Source organism: Melozone crissalis, unplaced genomic scaffold, assembly GCF_028551555.1.
Source record: "Melozone crissalis strain CALT ecotype California unplaced genomic scaffold, PUWL_Pcris_2 ptg000027l_1, whole genome shotgun sequence".
Classification (NCBI taxonomy): domain Eukaryota; kingdom Metazoa; phylum Chordata; class Aves; order Passeriformes; family Passerellidae; genus Melozone; species Melozone crissalis.
This window is the reverse complement of record NW_026535805.1, coordinates 31,464,893-31,482,175: the sequence shown is the minus strand read 5'-3', so window position 1 is coordinate 31,482,175 and position 17,283 is coordinate 31,464,893. Positions and strand designations below refer to the sequence as shown.

Here is a 17,283-nt window from a genome sequence, read left to right as displayed (position 1 = left end):
AGCCCTAAATGTCGAGTGTGTGTATTGCTAACTCTGTTGTCTTTCTGAGATAAAAAGAAAAGAAAGTGAGCATGGAATGAGTGTCAGAATCATCTTGGCTATCTAGTGTTTTTAAGCCTGTAATGCTTTCTATGTGTGTTTTGTTAAAAAATACAATAAGAAAAAATACCAACTCAAAACAAAACAACCCTGTGCTTGTCAGAGTGATACATTTTTTTAGAAAAGTGCTCTCTTGCCCATCATTTAGGTGTCTGGGAGGAAAACTGTTATGTTCACTGAGATTTTTTTTTTTTTTTTTGGTAAAATACAACCAGTTCTTTTCCTAGGGAGTTAGTTACTTCTTGGTATATGTGATTCTTTAACTCCTGTGTACCCATTATGTAGAATAACTGTGTTTTTCCATGCCCAGTGTTATTTTTCTTTTAAGCTTTATGAAGCTTTTAATTAGGAATGAGCTTGGCAGACTTAATACACAGCCATTTATTTCTGCCTTCACCGACTGAGCTCTTTCAGTTAAGAAAATCAAGAAAAGTTTGAGGAAAAGCATGTTGACATAGGCTACCACTTATTGCTGGTTTTGATGGTACCTGTTTTGGTTGCTGATTATTTCTGTTTCCAAAGATGCTCTTTACATTTTGTTTTTTTTCATGTGCTCAGTAGTTCTGAACCTTAATACTGTGGTGACGATCTAGGATACCTAGTAAAATTCACTTTTAAAAGTAATTTGATCACTCACCAGATTAAAATAAGTAAATAAAATTAATAAACTTCTAACTGATCTGTTAACTCCGTGAGTTAATAGTGCTGCAGTGTTGATGCCTGTGTGAGGTGGTCATACTGTGCTAATATTATTGAACTTCTAATATAAGCATTCTTTCTTGAAACTTTGCAAAATTGTAAAATTTGATAGGTCTTCAGCTATATATATACTGACATTACATAAATTCTATTTGGCTGCCTTTGAAATTGTTTTTCTCTTCTTGCTGCTTATGATACTTTAAAAGTGTCTGTGTTTTTTGATGAAAATATGTCTGTGTTTTGCATACAAGGTGTGCAAGAACCAAAGTCTTGTTCTGATGATAGAGCAAAGGTACCTTAACTCACCCTACCTGCTTCAATCTGAGATGTGCTTTCTGTTGTGAGGAATTTAAAAATGACATCAAGTGAGAGAGATCCCATCCTTAGAGTAGGGTTTAAAAGTAAGGAAAAAGTATCAGGCAGAATGTTGTTCAGTGAAGCTTGTAGACGAAGTTCTGGCATATGGGGCAGAACATTTTCTTCAGATGGCTGTTTCAGCATGCTTCAGTTTACCAAGCTGTACTAATAGATGCATCTTCATTATAAAGAATGAGAGACAGTAGTTTGTGTACATACAAGCTGCTTTAACAAATGTTCCTCAGTTGTTTTTATCTATCAGTTGTCAATAAACAGCCTGTTTGCTTTTGTGAATAAGGCAAATTTTTTTTAATAATGTAAAGATATAGGTTATAATTGCCTGTTTAGTTACATTATTTGTATAAACTTGTTTGTAAAATGTTTGTCAAGCCGCTATTTAGTGATTCCTAGAGTTATAATTATTTGCTAATTATCCTGAGAGCCTAGTTAATGGATGTATACTTAATTTGTTGAGTTTAAATCTACCCAAGGGATAGTGAAAAAATCTTCTAACAGGCTGTTATGAAAATACATTTTCTGATTGAGAACCCATGCAGTAATAGCCTTGGGAATTACACGTTGCTTAAAATTACACAGTGTATTTTTTTTTTTTTTCTTTTAAAAAGTCATGTGGCTTAGTTTTTCAGACGTCTGTGTTTAGTTTACTGAAGGTAGAATTGTTAGTCTTCTTGTAGAGTTAAATCAGGCACTAATTGAGGCAGAAACAAGAAATGGTTTACGATCCCAGTCACTTCCAGCAGGTGTCAATGTAAGGCAATGATAGATGGAAGTCTGGTGATGGAAATGTTAATGCTTAGATGAGAAAATGTATGGAAATTACTAAGAGCAACCATGACAGCAAGTCAGGAAGGATTTCTTGTAGTGTCCTGTATACTCCTGTCTTTGGAATGTCAGACGTTTGTACGTGTCTTGTGCACTCTCTGGATACACTGGTATAGTTCAGATCTGCAGAAGAGAAACTATTTACTGTAGTGTATGAATTATTGCATTGTATAGGTAGGTGCTTCATGAACTGCATCTAAATGTTTCATGTGAAGTGTCCTCTGAATCGCAACAGAGGGCCAAGAAAGTATTTAAGACAAATTCTTGAAGCTTAGAGTTTTTTTTCTTTAACTGCACTGGTTATGAAAGAAGTAGTAAGGCTTTATCATTTAACTGTACTGGGAAAAGTCAGGATTGTTCCTTTTAACAGCCTCATATAATAGTAGCAATCAGCATTCATAGTCCACATTTTCCAAATTTCTTTATAGTAAAAACAAAACTAAGCACTTTGTTGACACACTAGAGCATGGCTGAAAACCACAAAATCCCAAGTTTAGGATATTTCTTCTGTTGCTGCTTTTTCTTTCACAAATTTTTTTCTTACCAAGGTGAATTTTGCCAGATAGACCTTTTCACTTGTTGCTATTTGATTCTTTTACCTTGAAATTAGTGACATAAGAGGGCAAAATGTCTGCACTTGCCATTTTGTAGTCAGTATGTAATAAGTTTTGCTTTATTGTTGCTAGCAGCTTTGTTTCAAAACTCTTGTGTAAGACTTTGATGCTGATAAAGAACAACTGTTGTACGGCTGTCGTCTGCTCTATGTTCTTGCTAATATGATTGTTCCTTAAAGAAAGACTTTTATAAGTAATATCCAACTAGCTCAGGCTAGAATGAATTAAAAACAGAAAAAAATCATTTTGAGGTACAAATTAATACAACTTTTCTGAGAGACCGGAGCTACAACGTTACTTACAAAAATAGAGGATTGTGAAACTTTCTCTAACTTCCCTGACGGAAGGTAAAGAATAGTGCATCTCTGGCAGACAGCTAAATGATTACCTTGAAATATGTATCCTGCTTGTGTAATTTGACTGTGTATTTTTAAAACACACTGCTAGCATTCAGGAACTGGAGCATTCATCCCCTGGAAAACAGGCTGAGGAACAAACCTAGTTGCTGAGAGGGCTTTTTCTCTTTTTTTTTTCCTCTCATTTTTTAAAATTAATTCTTTAGAAGAACCTACTTAAAAAAAAAATATTCAACTGTCTTCATGTAAAATACTCAGTTCTCAAACCTGATCCAACATGAGTCTTCATGTGGCAACTTAGGTGAGTTCCTGACTTCCTCAGCTATGAAATGCATTGGAAACATGTCTCCTGAGGTATTTTTTTTAAGAATACATAACTTAAAATGCAGTCCTCTCATTTTATGCTGTTTTTTTAATGGCCAGTGTTAAATTTGTAAAACTGCAGGAAGTTGCAAGCACAGTGAATGCTGGGGTCAGCCAAAACCTTTTTTTGCTGTGATATTGGTGATGCATTCCAAAATACATTTACATCACGTTGAATTTTGAGAGTAGCAGCAAAGCCTCTGTTCCTATGAAATTTTCAAAAAAAAAAGAAGTTCGTGGAGGCAGGGGAAAAAAAAAAAAAGCCTGGGAGGCTGTGTTGAGAAATGTGTAGGGTAATCCTGATTCCAATGAAGTCAACAAAGATGTAAGGTTTTAAATGTTTACATGACTTCAAGTTGATTTAGAAAATAAATCATTTACACTTGACATATTCAGGTATAAAATACAGATAACCACATGTGGGTGAGGAGGAGCAGCAATGTAGTACATTCATTGGACAGCAGAAGTGAGACCTAAAGTTAATTTTGGAAACATGTTCTGAAGTAGGCTACTGTATTAAGCAGGTTGTTGATTGGAAAATGAAGCAGTGTCGTCAAAAGCATTGCTAAATTATGCAGACGGTTTCTTTTTTTAGATGAGCAAGTTAACTCCAGGCTGCTTGATATGTTCTAGTTGTATAAAGGACATTCTAATTAGATTTAGATCTACAAAAAAGCCTTCTTGAAGGGAGGAGGTGAGAATTAAAGGGAGCCTTGGATAATAATGACTATTATCTACCCTAATACAATAAGGCTAGGAGTGAACTGATAAGAACAAAACGGCTATTTTGAAAAAGGAAATGTATTAAATAATATCTAATGATCAGCCTCTCAGGAGTTTAGGATTTACCATTTTAGAAAACAACTGAGCAGTGTAACTGGAAACCACTCCACCTCAGAACACCCACAGCTTGTTTGCAGTGGGAGTGACTGTAGAAGTGGTTACAGCCCTGTAGAGTGTGTACAGGGCTGGGACCAAACATGACCTGGGTTCTTGATAAGCAGAATAGGGCTGGCATACAGCTAATCAAGGGCAACAAGGTACCTTGATGGTGTTTAGAGACAGAATATGAACCTTATTTGCAAGGAACATGAATAGGCTAGGAATGAGTGTCAGTCACTGATCATTTAAAATGAACGAGATGGACATAATTTCTTTGTGGATTTGGATTAAAACTTGTAAAGCTGAAGACTGGTGGAGAATACTTGAAATGATAGGCATCTTGAAGTCTTGGGAGGTGACAGTTGGTTTGCTTCTGGCCTTTTTATAGAATGATCACAGCAGCTAGAGAAATAATGGAAGGCTGAAGGGAGAAAATTTTTAATAACTTTTAAAAAATGAGGTAAGTGAAGGTTGGAAATGACTATCCAGTGAGTCAAAAGATGTGAAAACAAGAAATATGGGCAAGAAATTAAATTCCAGTTGGAAATGTAATAACTATAATGGAATTCAGTTCTCCATTGGTATCAAATTGCACCTTTGTGTATACTCTGTCAGTGATGGACAAGCACTATTAGGGGCTTTGGTGTGTAGTCAAGATGCTGTTAACTGTTAGCATGTTATTTACTGATTGATTTCCTTTGGACTTTCAGAGGGGTCTGGTAAAAAAAAATAAAACAGTGGGATATTGGAGGGATATTTTTATGTTTTGATAGGTCAGAGAGATATGAGAGCTCCTTAACTTCCACAGGCATTCTGGGATAGTGTAAATTGGTTCATGAAGAAAGATGTGGATTCTGGTTGTGATTGGAGTGTAGAAGAATGAGCAGAATTTCAAAGGGAAACTTGTAGGTAAAGTTACAGGGAAGACCTTTTGATAGTGAGACTTAGGAGCTTATTGTCTTTCCCCAAGGACTTCTGTCCTCAGTGCTTAAAGAAAACATTTCCCATTGCAGTGCTTTACTTCAGTAAGGCAGTTCCAAGCACAAAAGACAAGATGGTGACTGTGAAGAGCCATCCTGAATTTTGAGAAAGGTGCCCAAGCTGTTTGCTTTCTGTGAGAAAGTCGCTGTGTCTTTGGATGTAGGGAAAGCAGTGCTGTTCCCTGATCGTGGTTTTTAGAAAGACTTTGAATGCAATCTTTCACAGCCAAATCAGAGATATGGACAAGACAGATGACCCAAAAGGTGGGAAGAAAATGTCTGGAGCATTTGTGTTCCTCAAGGGATGGAACAGAGACTGGTACAGTTTATGAATTACAGTTTATGAAACAGACTGGTACTGTTATGAATCCAGAATGGGACAGAGTACACTCAGCAGATTTGTGAATGATACTAGACTGTGGAGGAACACAGTGGAGGAACAGTTCTGTTCCCATTCCTTGGGGCCTCAAGAGGGAGGGATGGGCTGACAGGAATCCCATGAGTTTTTTAAAAAGCCCCCAAAAAACCCAAAGCCAGTTTTTGCACCTGAGAAGGAGTGATTCAATGCATTGGTACAAGTGTGAGAAGGATTATAGCCAGACAGGAAGAAGTGTTTATGTTTTTCTACTTAGCACTCATGAGGTCATGTCTGGAATACCACAGTTGGTTTCAGGCCCCTGGTTTGACAGATAGTGAGAGACTGGGGGGGAGAGTGCAGTGCTTGGAGCACAGGACATGAGTAGAGCAGCAGGGGAGCTGACTTCATTTAATTTGGAAGAGAGAAGGCTCCAGGATTTTCCAGCTGCTGTCACTGCATACCTGGTGAGTTGTTACTATAAAAGATGGAGCCAGGCTCTTCTTGTAGGGGCCCTGTGGAAGGAAAAGAGGCAGTGGGAATATGCTGCAGCAAGGGTGTAAGGACAACAATTCTGCACAGGAGATGTAACTGCACACTGGAGTGGGCTGCCCAAAAAACCAGGCTGTTATATTTCCATCTCTGGTGGTATTAACACTTGTAGTGGATAAGGCCCTTAGCAGCAGACCCAGCTTTGAAATTAGCTCTTGGAGTTGGCAGGAAGTTTGACCTCCAGAGGTCTTCCAGCTTGTGATTTTCTGTGGTTCTCTGTGCTAGTGCCCTATTAGCTTATAAGCGAAGACTAAAATAGTCAAAATGATAGAGCAGCAGTTTTCAGCTGTGGGCTGCTCACTTCCTATGAAAAGGAGCTTCATGATTTTACTCCATGTGAAAAATTCTTACTTCTCTGCTGAATTTTGATCTAAATTGGGGCCTGCTATGAGTCTGCTGAACAGCCACAGCATGTACTCATTTGCAAATCCTTTTGCTGTAGTCTAACCTCAATAGTGGTAATGCAGTATAGTCAGGCACTTGGTGCATATCTGAATTATGTGCCTATGATTAGAAGGCATTTTAATATAGCATAAAACTTTGTCATCTAACCTTCCCCCTGCTTCTACATTTTCAGATGATGTTTTCAGAACTAAAGTAGAAGACAGAAAGGTTTTGCATATCTTGAGTGATGGGGCTGACCTAAATGAAACCACTTTGTTTTGCCATTTGTCTAATTAGGATCAGTGCCAAATAAAACTGTATAATAAGTGGGTACATTATTGTAAACCCTTGTGCTCTCTAGTCCTTTATGTATCAGGGAGCTTCTCTAGAAATAGAATGGTTTCTTTAAGGTGAAATAAGAAGGAAAAACAAAATGGGAGAGGACATAAAGCTTCAGAATTTCAGTATTCTTAAGTGCTGCACCAGTCATTCCTATTTGGAAACAAAAGCAGCTTAACAAAAGTTAAGATAGGTTCTAGGATATAGTGCCTTTTTTAATAGCATTTTGTAGTAATGTGGAAGGGAGGAAAGGAGAGAGGAGATGAGAGAAATATTTCAGGACAGGCTTCTAGAATCCTCTTACATTTATTTAAAGGCAACTCTGATTTTTAAGCTGAAAATATTTTGCTATTGCAGCAAAAATAAATCTAAAATATAAGGTAGTTCTATTAAAGCATGAATGTAGCATTAATGGGAAACTTGACTTCCATGAACTTCACATGTTTACAGGAGCTGGGTCAATATTTGGTATGAGACCCTCTTGCCATGTCATTTTGCCACAGTGCTTTTTGATTACTGCTATTTTTCAGGAAGCAATTTTCCCCCCCTCTTTCCCTTAGGGCCTAATTACCCATCCCAAATTCATGAAGTTGTAAAGCAGTAGCTGCCTAGAACAGCATAGTGCTTCACCAGTTTGTGTCTAGAGAACTGACAGTTTTTTCTTGTCTTCTTCAGACAGATCATTTGAGCTTATTTTTAAGAAAAGCTTTTCTCACTAGGTAGCTGGGAAAATAATGCTGTTTGAAGATGTCCTGTCACTGTTAGTCGTCAGGGACTCTGGAAGAGTTCTGGCCTCCTTTTTGCCTTCCCCTCTGTTTTTAATCAAGACAAACTGTAAGAGACATCATGTTCCAAAGTTGCCCTGAGAGTTTTCTATTTCATATCCACTGCTTGCCGACCTGTGTTGGATTCTGGCTGCTCTGTGATGTTTTCATGCGGGCCACTTTTGATATATTTCAGTGCAAAGGATTTTACTTCAAAGCAAAAGTAACTTGCTCAGCCCTGCATAGTTGGGTAATTGAATGTGGGTGGAAGTTGTCAGTGGAGTTTTTGATAATTGATATCCTGTGTTGCACTAAGAGAGCAGTTTTTCATAGTCGCAGAGTAATTCTATTTACTTGTGGTTTATGGTACATGATAAATATGGTAGGTGCTGCAAGTGAAATGCTGCTCAACTCAAGTTGTGCCAAGGGAGGTTGAAATTGGACATTAAGAAAAAGTTCTTCATGAAAGGGTGGTCAGGCATTGGAATAAGCTGCCCAGAGAAGTGGTGGAATTAAAATTCCTGGAAGTGTTGAAAAAAATGTGTAGATGGGTTGTGTAGGGACATGGGTTAGTGGTGGACTTGGCTGTGCTGGGTGAATGATTTGAATTGAAGATCTTAGAGGTCTCTTCCAACCTTAATGATTCTGTGAATCTGTAGATGCTCCTCATTTGCTGATGAGCCCTGTATTTATGAGTACAGTGTTGTGCTAATAGTGCAAGTGCTGGTTTTGCTGCACTGGTGTTCCAGATTTCTGACCTGAAGAAAGCATCCTTTCTAGGGAGAGGTGGAGACTTGGTTTTCAGTGCTTGCTCAAATCTTGGCATTTTTGCTGAGACTGCTGATCAATTAGTGCTAATTGTGCTGGGTTTTGGGATATGGTCCTAGAACAGTCATCTGAGGTCACTCCTTTCTGTCACCTGCAGTTTTTGGACTCAGTTCTTGAACTATGATTTTTTGCTTTCCTAATTTTTTTTTCTTTTAAGAAGGGATGCATTATTAGCCCTGAAATAATCACTCACCCTTCGCATTCAATTTTGGATGTTCCATATCAAATATTGGAAGTCTCTTGGTTATTATTCTCTCTTATTTTTTGCTACAAAGAGGAGTATTCTTATGCTGCAAGTTCCAAGACAGCAAGCAATTTGGAACAAATGTCTTTCTCCTCTTTCTGTTACTGAAATTAAACTTTAAATTTCAGAGGTTAAATGAAAGTTACTCAATATTTGGGATTCTTGGGCACCTCTGAGAAGGATGGAAGCATAATAAAAGTCACAGATTACGCAAAAGTCTCCTTTCCCTCTTTTTTCTTTACTAGTAAGCAGGGCAATTTTCTCTTTTGGAAGAGGGGGAAATACTTTCAGAAAGAAAAGAGGGAAGCCTGCCAATGATGTTTCACTTCTTTGCTATGTGTTTGCATCAGGAGTTAAAAGCAGTCCCCCAGCTATTTCAGTGAAATAGCTATATATCAATTTGTAGGCCATTATCTTTCGCTTCATATAGCTCAGCAGTGTAATGATAAATTAACTCTGCATTTCTTTCCACAGTTCTCAGTAAGAAGAATACAGTCTTAAAAACGATTCAGCTTTTATCTGTAAGCAGATAATTTGGCCCGGTTGTGGAAGACTTTCATCTCTTATAACATTGTTCCCTCTATATTAAGGGTACTTCAAAATGAAAATAAGGGAGATAATTAAGAAGGTTCAGTTGAAGAATTTGCATCTGGACATGACCTTCCATGAGCATTGTCTCTTAAGTGAGCTGATGTGATAAGGTACTTACACAGGATTAGTTAAAATTATTTAGATTTGGAAAACAAGTGGATTCTAGAATTTCTGCACTAGGCTAGTATTTTGATGGATACTAATTTTGTCTAAACTTCCTTTTTACTGGGTGTCTGAGTTTGTCTTACTTTTACATGAAATCTTGAAATTTATCATTGCATCTCAGACTCCATAGGATGAGGAGACCAGTTTTGTTTTAGCTGAAAACAAGTGTGTTTCCTCTCCTTTTTTTCAGTGGCAGAAGTATGGTAATGACCTCTTCCATAAGGAGAAAGTGTCACTCTGCCAGCAGAACCTGAATACACATTTTGCAAGTGTTTGGTTGTGACTGAAATGGGGGATGGAGGAGAGGGATGTTCTTTCAAAAAGCACTGAAAGTATAGGTTGCCTTTTAATTATGATGTCAATTATTGTTTTAACTGGAAAAGAGTGCAAAACAACCCCAAACTAGCTTGTGGATTTTGTGATTGTGGTGAAATTTTTGGAAGTTGCGAATGGGTTCTAAGGACTAAAGCAGGCTTTATCCATTGAAAAAACCTCTTGTTTAAACTATCACTCCACAACAGTCCAAAGTATAGCCCAGCTTTCTGCACTTCAGGAGTACTTTTTGTTGGCTAAAGCAGCCTCACAGATTGACAGTACCAGATAAGTTTCCCACTATGGATTAAAGTCAATTCAAGGTAGGAAAAGTGTCAGAGGGAATAGCATTGCTGGCACTTGCAACATGGTTTAATTTTGACATTGCTAGTAAGTGCAAGAGGAGGGTAGCTTCTCTTACGGGCTTGGGTAAAATGACAGCCAGTTGAGGTTGTCTAAAGCTACTCACCTGTTTGTGTGGCATAGAAGGTGATGTGCATTTGGGAACACAAGTAGTTGTTGGTACACATGCTGATGTTAGCCGTGATCAGAAGGGTGTTTCACTGCAATGATCCTGTGTGGCTGAAGAGCAACCAGTTTTTTCCATGCATTTATAATGAACATTTGGTTTTAGGTTAACAGATAATCTTCATACAAGAAGAAACATGAAAGAACAGTTGTATGGAGTAACAAGCAAAGCAGAGAAAATATGAAAAGCAAAGGAAAGATAGCCAATGTGTGGTAGGCATCATAGGATCACAGAATGGCCTGGGTTGGAAAGGACCTTAAAGATCATCTAGTTCCACCCCCTCTTGCCGTGGTCAGGGACATCTTCCACTAGACCAGGCTGCTCACCATCCAGCCTTGACTATTTTCAGGGATAGGACATCTACATCTTCTCTGGGCAGCCTGTTCCAGTGCCTCACCACCTTCATAATGTGAATTTTTTTCTTAACTAAGCTTACTGTCTTCTCTTTCACTTTATAACCATTCCCCGTGTTCTATCGCTATCTGCCCATGTGAAATGTCACTTTCCCTCTTTTTTTGTTATCCTCATTTAATTTCTGGAAGGCTGCAATGAGCTGTCTCTGGAGTATTTTCCAGGCTGAACAACCTCAGTTTCTTAGTCTGTCTACAAAGGAGAAGTGTTCCAGCTCCCTGATTGCCTTTGTGTTCCTCTTCCTCTGGACCTGGAACTCAGTGTTCCAATTCAAAATTTGAGGAGACAATGAAGATTTTGTTAGTGAGCAAATAGAGGCTTTAATATTACCAGTACATTATTGAGAGGATATATATTCCCTGGAGGATCATGTTGGTGGTGTTGAAATGTAATGAACATGATTTTAGAAAAAAAGAGACATTTAGGCTGAGCAAAAAAATTAACAGCTGTAAGGGAGAAGAAATTAAGCCATCTAATGGTGTTACTTTTGCATATTTCATTAACTTGGCTGTCAGCATGCCCACTGTAAGTTTCTTGTGCCAGGTGAGTGCTGCTAGAAATTATGTCAATCTGTGTATAAACAACCTATACCATTTTTGAACCAAGGACAAAGAAACCATATATGCATAGAATCTACCTATCTTTTTCTTGTAGGAAATCAAGGGAAATGAACTTACCTGGTAGTTGTTTTGATACTTTTTGAATAGCAGATCTAGAACAGCATGCAATGAATTTTAGAATAGAAATGAGAAGGTGTAGGAAAGCTCCGCACTATGTATTTTCTAGGCTTTAGTCCAATTGAATAGGACATGTTGAAAGGGAGCTGTGATTTAGATCATCTTAGAAAGCCCAGGGCACAAAGCTAAGCATAATAATTTGTCTTGTTTAGCATTGTTTAATTTGATTATAAAATATATTTAGATTTTATGACTGTTTTGGTATTGTCCCAGCATCTTTCAAGAGATAAGTCTTTCGCAGTGGCATTTTGTAGTGACTTAGGGAAAAATAAAATGAGATTAAAGACACTTTAGAAAGAGAAACAGCTGGCTTACAGTTTGTAATGATGGTATGAATTTCGTGGTCTTGTTTCACCTAATGGTGATTTACTGGGATGGTTTTTGAAGTCAGAGTCAAACACACAGAAAGGGAGAGCTGGCAGTCATTCATGGCTGCACTTTAGAGTATTGTGGCTTCAGTTTGTAAGGGAGCCTGAAACTTGTACAGGCAGGGTGGCCAGAATTAATGAACCTGTTAAAAAGACATAAAATAGCACAACTAGGCACTGAGCTACAGAAAACACTCATCTCCCCAGTTGTTGCAGCACTGTCTGGTTTGTTCTTCTGATGCAACATTTTAGTAGATGCTCTGAGGTGAAAGTAGAATAGATTCCTGTTACTACAGAAGAGTGAGAGATTGGGTGACATAAAATAAGAGCTCTGCAGAATCTCTCAGTGCAGGAGGCAAATGAGCCATGATCCCTAGGCAAGTGCTGACACTTCTGTTAATTTTTTTTTTTTTTTTTGTTTAACCTTTCCCCCCTTCCCCAGACCCCTAAACATTTCACCAATAGAAAAGGAATGCTCCTTGCCTCTGATACAGCCCCTTCTAAGGCTTTGCTTTATTTCTGTGATTTGACTGCTTCAAGCAGCAGGACTGTCAGGGTTTGCACAAAGTGCTAAGAGATAAAAGAAGCTACACCTTCTTTTTGTTCGCTCTTGTGCTGTAAATCTATGCAGATACACAGGCTATCACTGCCTGTGGCTTTCTTTTAGTAAAAGAGAGTACATTTTAATTTTTCTCAGTGGAAGAACAAAGGGAAATAAATAAGGTGCTGTTCCTTTTGATATCTTGTGGCTGATTTTATTCTTTATAATTTGATCACAGCCATGGGAATTCTGATACCATGCTGATATCTCCTGTTACTGTAGCTGCTTTTGGCAACTTCCTTTGCATTATCATTTGGCATTAATTTTCATACATGCTCCTGAGGAAAATGATTACTTCCTCTTCCCAACTTTTTTGTGAAGTTCTGCAAAGTGGTCACCTGTCGCTTAAAATTCAGTGCATTGAAGGGCCACCTACTGATTCATCTGCAGGAGGCACTACAAATACTTGGTGTTTACTTTTTGAGGGAGGAGGAAGCCCTCCTTCCTCTTCTCCATGAGCACTTTCTCAGCTGATGCAACGTAGGTGGAGATGTAATTGTAAACAAAGTAGAATTAAACATTTTGTTGCTGTGAGTTTTGGAGAAATGTATTTCTGATTTTTCTAATGAAGAAAGGCCATGGCTTCAAAGTAGTGTTATTCTATATATTGTCCACTTGTTATATTTGCTACTGCCATCTGGTTTCACTAATAATAACTTTGAGATTTGACAAAGAGAATACTGCAAAGGGTTTTCCTGTGGCACCATTGTTTTGTAAGTTCTTTAAGGGTTAGACTGTCTAGAAAGTATAAAATTGCACTGTGCCTGTGATCACAGTGAAGCTGTGCATGGAAAGCCGCTCCCTTACTCAGTCTTGGCTGTCATAGATGTGTGAATGAGGTGAGCCATGTAATTCAGCCTGAGTGATAAAATGGATTTGATTTAAAATGAGACACATAGTGCTGTGGAGGTATGTGATATGACTACACCCAAAAGGGCCTTTGAAATGGCAAATAGAATTTAGCAGGCAACCTTCCTAAGAACATCTGTTCCTGATGATAGGCAAATACATGCCAAATTTGCTACTGGAGTTTAGAGAGAGGTATAAGTTGGGTACTTGTGGTTCTGCCCCAGAATTTCCTTTTGAAATTTTAATGTGTCAAAAATATTTTTTGTTGAGGTAGAAGCCCCAAATTTTTTGGCTTGCATGTGGAAAGATGAGCTATTTATTCAAGGGTTGTGTGATACTATAGATAGCATTGGAGATGGACAAACTTTGTTTCAGATAAATGAGTGATTCTGGAAGATGCTTCCCTTGTATTTGAAGACACTTGCCTTGTATTTGGGGAATTCAGAGATGTACATATGAATTCAGTACAGAAAGATCTAGTAGGCATTTGAGGTGACGTTATCTTCATGTTTCTAGTACATAAAGAAATAATCTGAGTGGTGAGAAACAGTGCAGATAAAAGCACAGAGGCGTGCTTGTCACCTAGTTTTAGTTCAATGTTGGTCATCTCTTTCTGTGTTACTTAAGAATATTTGTCTGGTCTGTTTGAAAAAGTTTTTTACAGCTCCTTTTAAGACAAATCAAGTCACCTTTTTCAAGATATTAAATGTTTTTTTTTTTTTTAGTATTTTATTCTGATGTGCAAATTAAATTTTATTCCTTATAATTGAAAGAAGTATAAGGCCCTTCAACTCACCAGAAACCTGAATTTACAGTTCAAGAATGTACTCCCACGGTAGTTTGCACATATTTCAATATATAGGGAAAGACCATTGTGCTTTCTCCTTTCTCATTTACTCATTGGCTAATTTGCAGTTTATTTAACTGTTTCTGGGAACTAGTGAAGTAAAGGTGAATGACACTTACTACCATTCCTATATTCCCAAGGTTTGCTATCCTGTCACTTAAGGATATTAAGTTAGCCTGAAATGATTCATTTTGACAAATCATGTTGACTGGTGCTAATTTTCATCTTATATATGAAGCGCATACTACTTTCTCTTCACAGAAATTGAAGTAAAGCTTATGGACAGAAAATTCTTAGCTCTTTCTTTAATCCCTAATTTAAAGAGAAGAGTTATATCTGCATTTTTCTGCCATCTTCTGTTGGTGCTCGGAGATAACTACTAATAGCTCTTGGACACTAATGGCCTATTATCTAAGTATTATTTGTCAGATTTAATAAGTTATACATAATTTGAGAAAGCCACACTTACTACTTTTGGCCTTTTCTCCTGTTGAAGCTCAGCTTTTTGCTACTTCATCTGGGTGGTTAAATAATTATCTGAACACAATATTCCTCATTAGTGAGATTGGGAGCAGAGGAAAGTATTGAACATTCCTTCCTTCTCAGCATAATTACTTAATAGCTTCCCTTTGTGGTCTTGTTACTGGCTTGAATAAAAACCTGCTGTTTTCAAAAAGTAACGTCATAGATATATACAGGAATTAGGGTATCATTTATTGAATTTGTCTCTCTATAAAGGAAATTAACTATTTCCTTAGTAGGATGTTTAATTTTAAAATAATACAGTAATTTTGTTATTGTTGTTGATAAAAATAACAGCTTGTCTGTGTATTAAGAAGTTGGGTCTGCAGGCAGTGAAGCAAACTTTGGCAGGATGGTATAGAAGTGAGTCTGAAAATAACTATGCAAACTGCATAACTATGCAGTCTGATCCCAACCTTAAACTTCAGGATGTGTGTTATTACATGAATGCTTGAACTAGTGTGTATATCAGACACCTTTGCCAGTTTCTGAATATCTAGTTAAAAAATAACTGATTTTATGATACTAGGAACCTATTTTGGTTCCTAGCAGGGACCTATTTTGGACAAACACCACCTATATCTTCGGTCAAGGATTTGTCAGTATCTTCATACTTGAAGGCAAGTGTGGAAATGAATGATATCTAGTAGTAATGAGACCTACCTGTCACTGCCAAGGAGGGTTGGTTCATAAGGGTGTCTGTGTAGATCTTGCTGAAATGATAACATGTCCAGTTGGCACTGAGAAGAAGGCAGGGATTTTGCCTCAGGTACATTCACAATGGAAAAGATGGCATTTTTGGAACCTTTTTTTGTGAATTGGAAACTGAGTATATCGTGGAACATGTTTTGACAGTGAATGGTGTGTGGAAAACAGGCATAAAGAAGACTAAAACCATAACAAAATCTCTTTTCTGATCACTTTAAGCATGGATAATTTAAGTGGATGGAATTAAAAAGGATTATGAAATTGTGCATTTTTACCTTTAAAGACTGTGAAAGACTTAGTAGTAAGTAGCAATTTTTTTAAGCAGATGGTGACTGTTTGAAGGCACTGTATCATCTTTTAGGTCTGCTTAGAGAAATTCCAAAAAGCTCCATGGTGGCTCACAAACTGAGTTTTTCTGGAATACACAATACAGATTAGACATGTACAGATATTTAAGAAATTATAATATGAAAAACTAAGGCGCAAATGACCTTTCAATAAGGAAACTGAGTAATAATGAGGAATATTGAAGGCTAGTTTAATGATCTTTTTGATAAGAAGAATACTTGTATGTGCACAGAGAATACCTGCTTCTTCTGGGATTGGCAATGTACCTTTGGTTTGGAACTTGTTAACTGTATGAAATCTTTGTTTAGAGGTCCAGCAGTGAAAATAAGGGTAAAGGAATGGATAATATATTTATAAACAATGAACAGCAAGAAGATCCAAAAGATTTAAGTAATTAATCTGACTGTACTTTTAACCCGATCATGCTAACTTGAAAATGCTTTGCTGTTTTTATACCTTCTGTTAGTTGTTTTCTGTTGTCATACGTTTCCTGCTTCATAAGCTGGAAGATAATTTTTGGTGCATCTCAGAGGTGGGTAGTCTTTGGTTCTTTTTCCAAGATGTATCTGTTTTATAAAGGATTAAAATGCCTCAGAAAAGTTTTTTCTGCTAAAAGAAGTTTGCTGCTTGTTACCGCTGCCTCTCATGCTGACTTGTATTGAGGGTCTCTCTTTAGCCTCCCAGTTGTCTGTGTTTCACTTTGAGCTTGGGCTATAGACTGCCTTCATCCTCTGCACTCCTTCCACTGCTGCACAGTCTGTGCTTGCTCAATACTCTGCTTGTTGATATTCTTGGCTCCAAGCTCCTGGCTGTCAGGATAACACAAGTAATTAATCAGAGGAAGTTGATCATGCTTCACTAAAGTCTTAGGCTTAAACCATGAGGTGGTTCCAATAGGAAAAACTGTCAGAGCTCTTCAGTTGGAGTTCCTGGCTCATGCCTCTCTGTGGTCTCTTTTTTATTTTTAATTCTGAAAGTGGATTGATGTGTGTGGATACTTAGTGTCTGAGCAGGTTTAAGGCAGTGGTGTTGTGGGGTTTTTTCTGTGCTTTTCCTCCCACATATTCATGTATCCATTTATAGAATGCTCATTTATGTTTTCTGTATTCTCAACAGGAGATGACATTTTGCAGACTTGAAACAAATGCCATCTTTCTCCAGCTTAGCATGGTCATCATTTTCTGCCTATCTTATTAATTGGCCTTTCTGAATTTTTGGTGTCTCTTGACATTGTTTTACAATTGTGATCTGTGAATGCACAATTAAAAAGCTCTGCATGCAGCAGTAAGATTCCACTACGGACAGCTAAAGAACTATTTAGCTCTCCTCTCACTTTAGGCTCCTCAGTTTATGTACTAAGAATTAATTATTAATTACTGTTTTTCTGTTTTGAAATAACACTGTTTATAGTTGGTAATTATGTCAGAATTAATTGAAAATAAAAATAATAAAAACAAGGCTTAAACTTGTCTATCTTACAGTAGTTCTATGATGAATGCATGGGGTGTTTGCCATCTAAAAAAATGTAGATTAATTCTGTGTGAGGTGTCACTGGAGGTCACTTTTTAGCATCAGGTAAATGAAATTTACCTTTTTTATAATCATTCTGACTTGCTTGGGAATAGGGATTTATATT

The 17,283-nt window shown here is 37.4% G+C and overlaps 1 protein-coding gene across 2 annotated transcripts in view; it reads left to right on the top strand.

The window, feature by feature from the left end:
- The window catches only part of UTRN (utrophin), a 309,333-nt gene that overhangs the window by 129,363 nt on the left and 162,687 nt on the right, over positions 1–17,283 (top strand). The gene's annotated exons all lie outside the window — the stretch shown is intronic.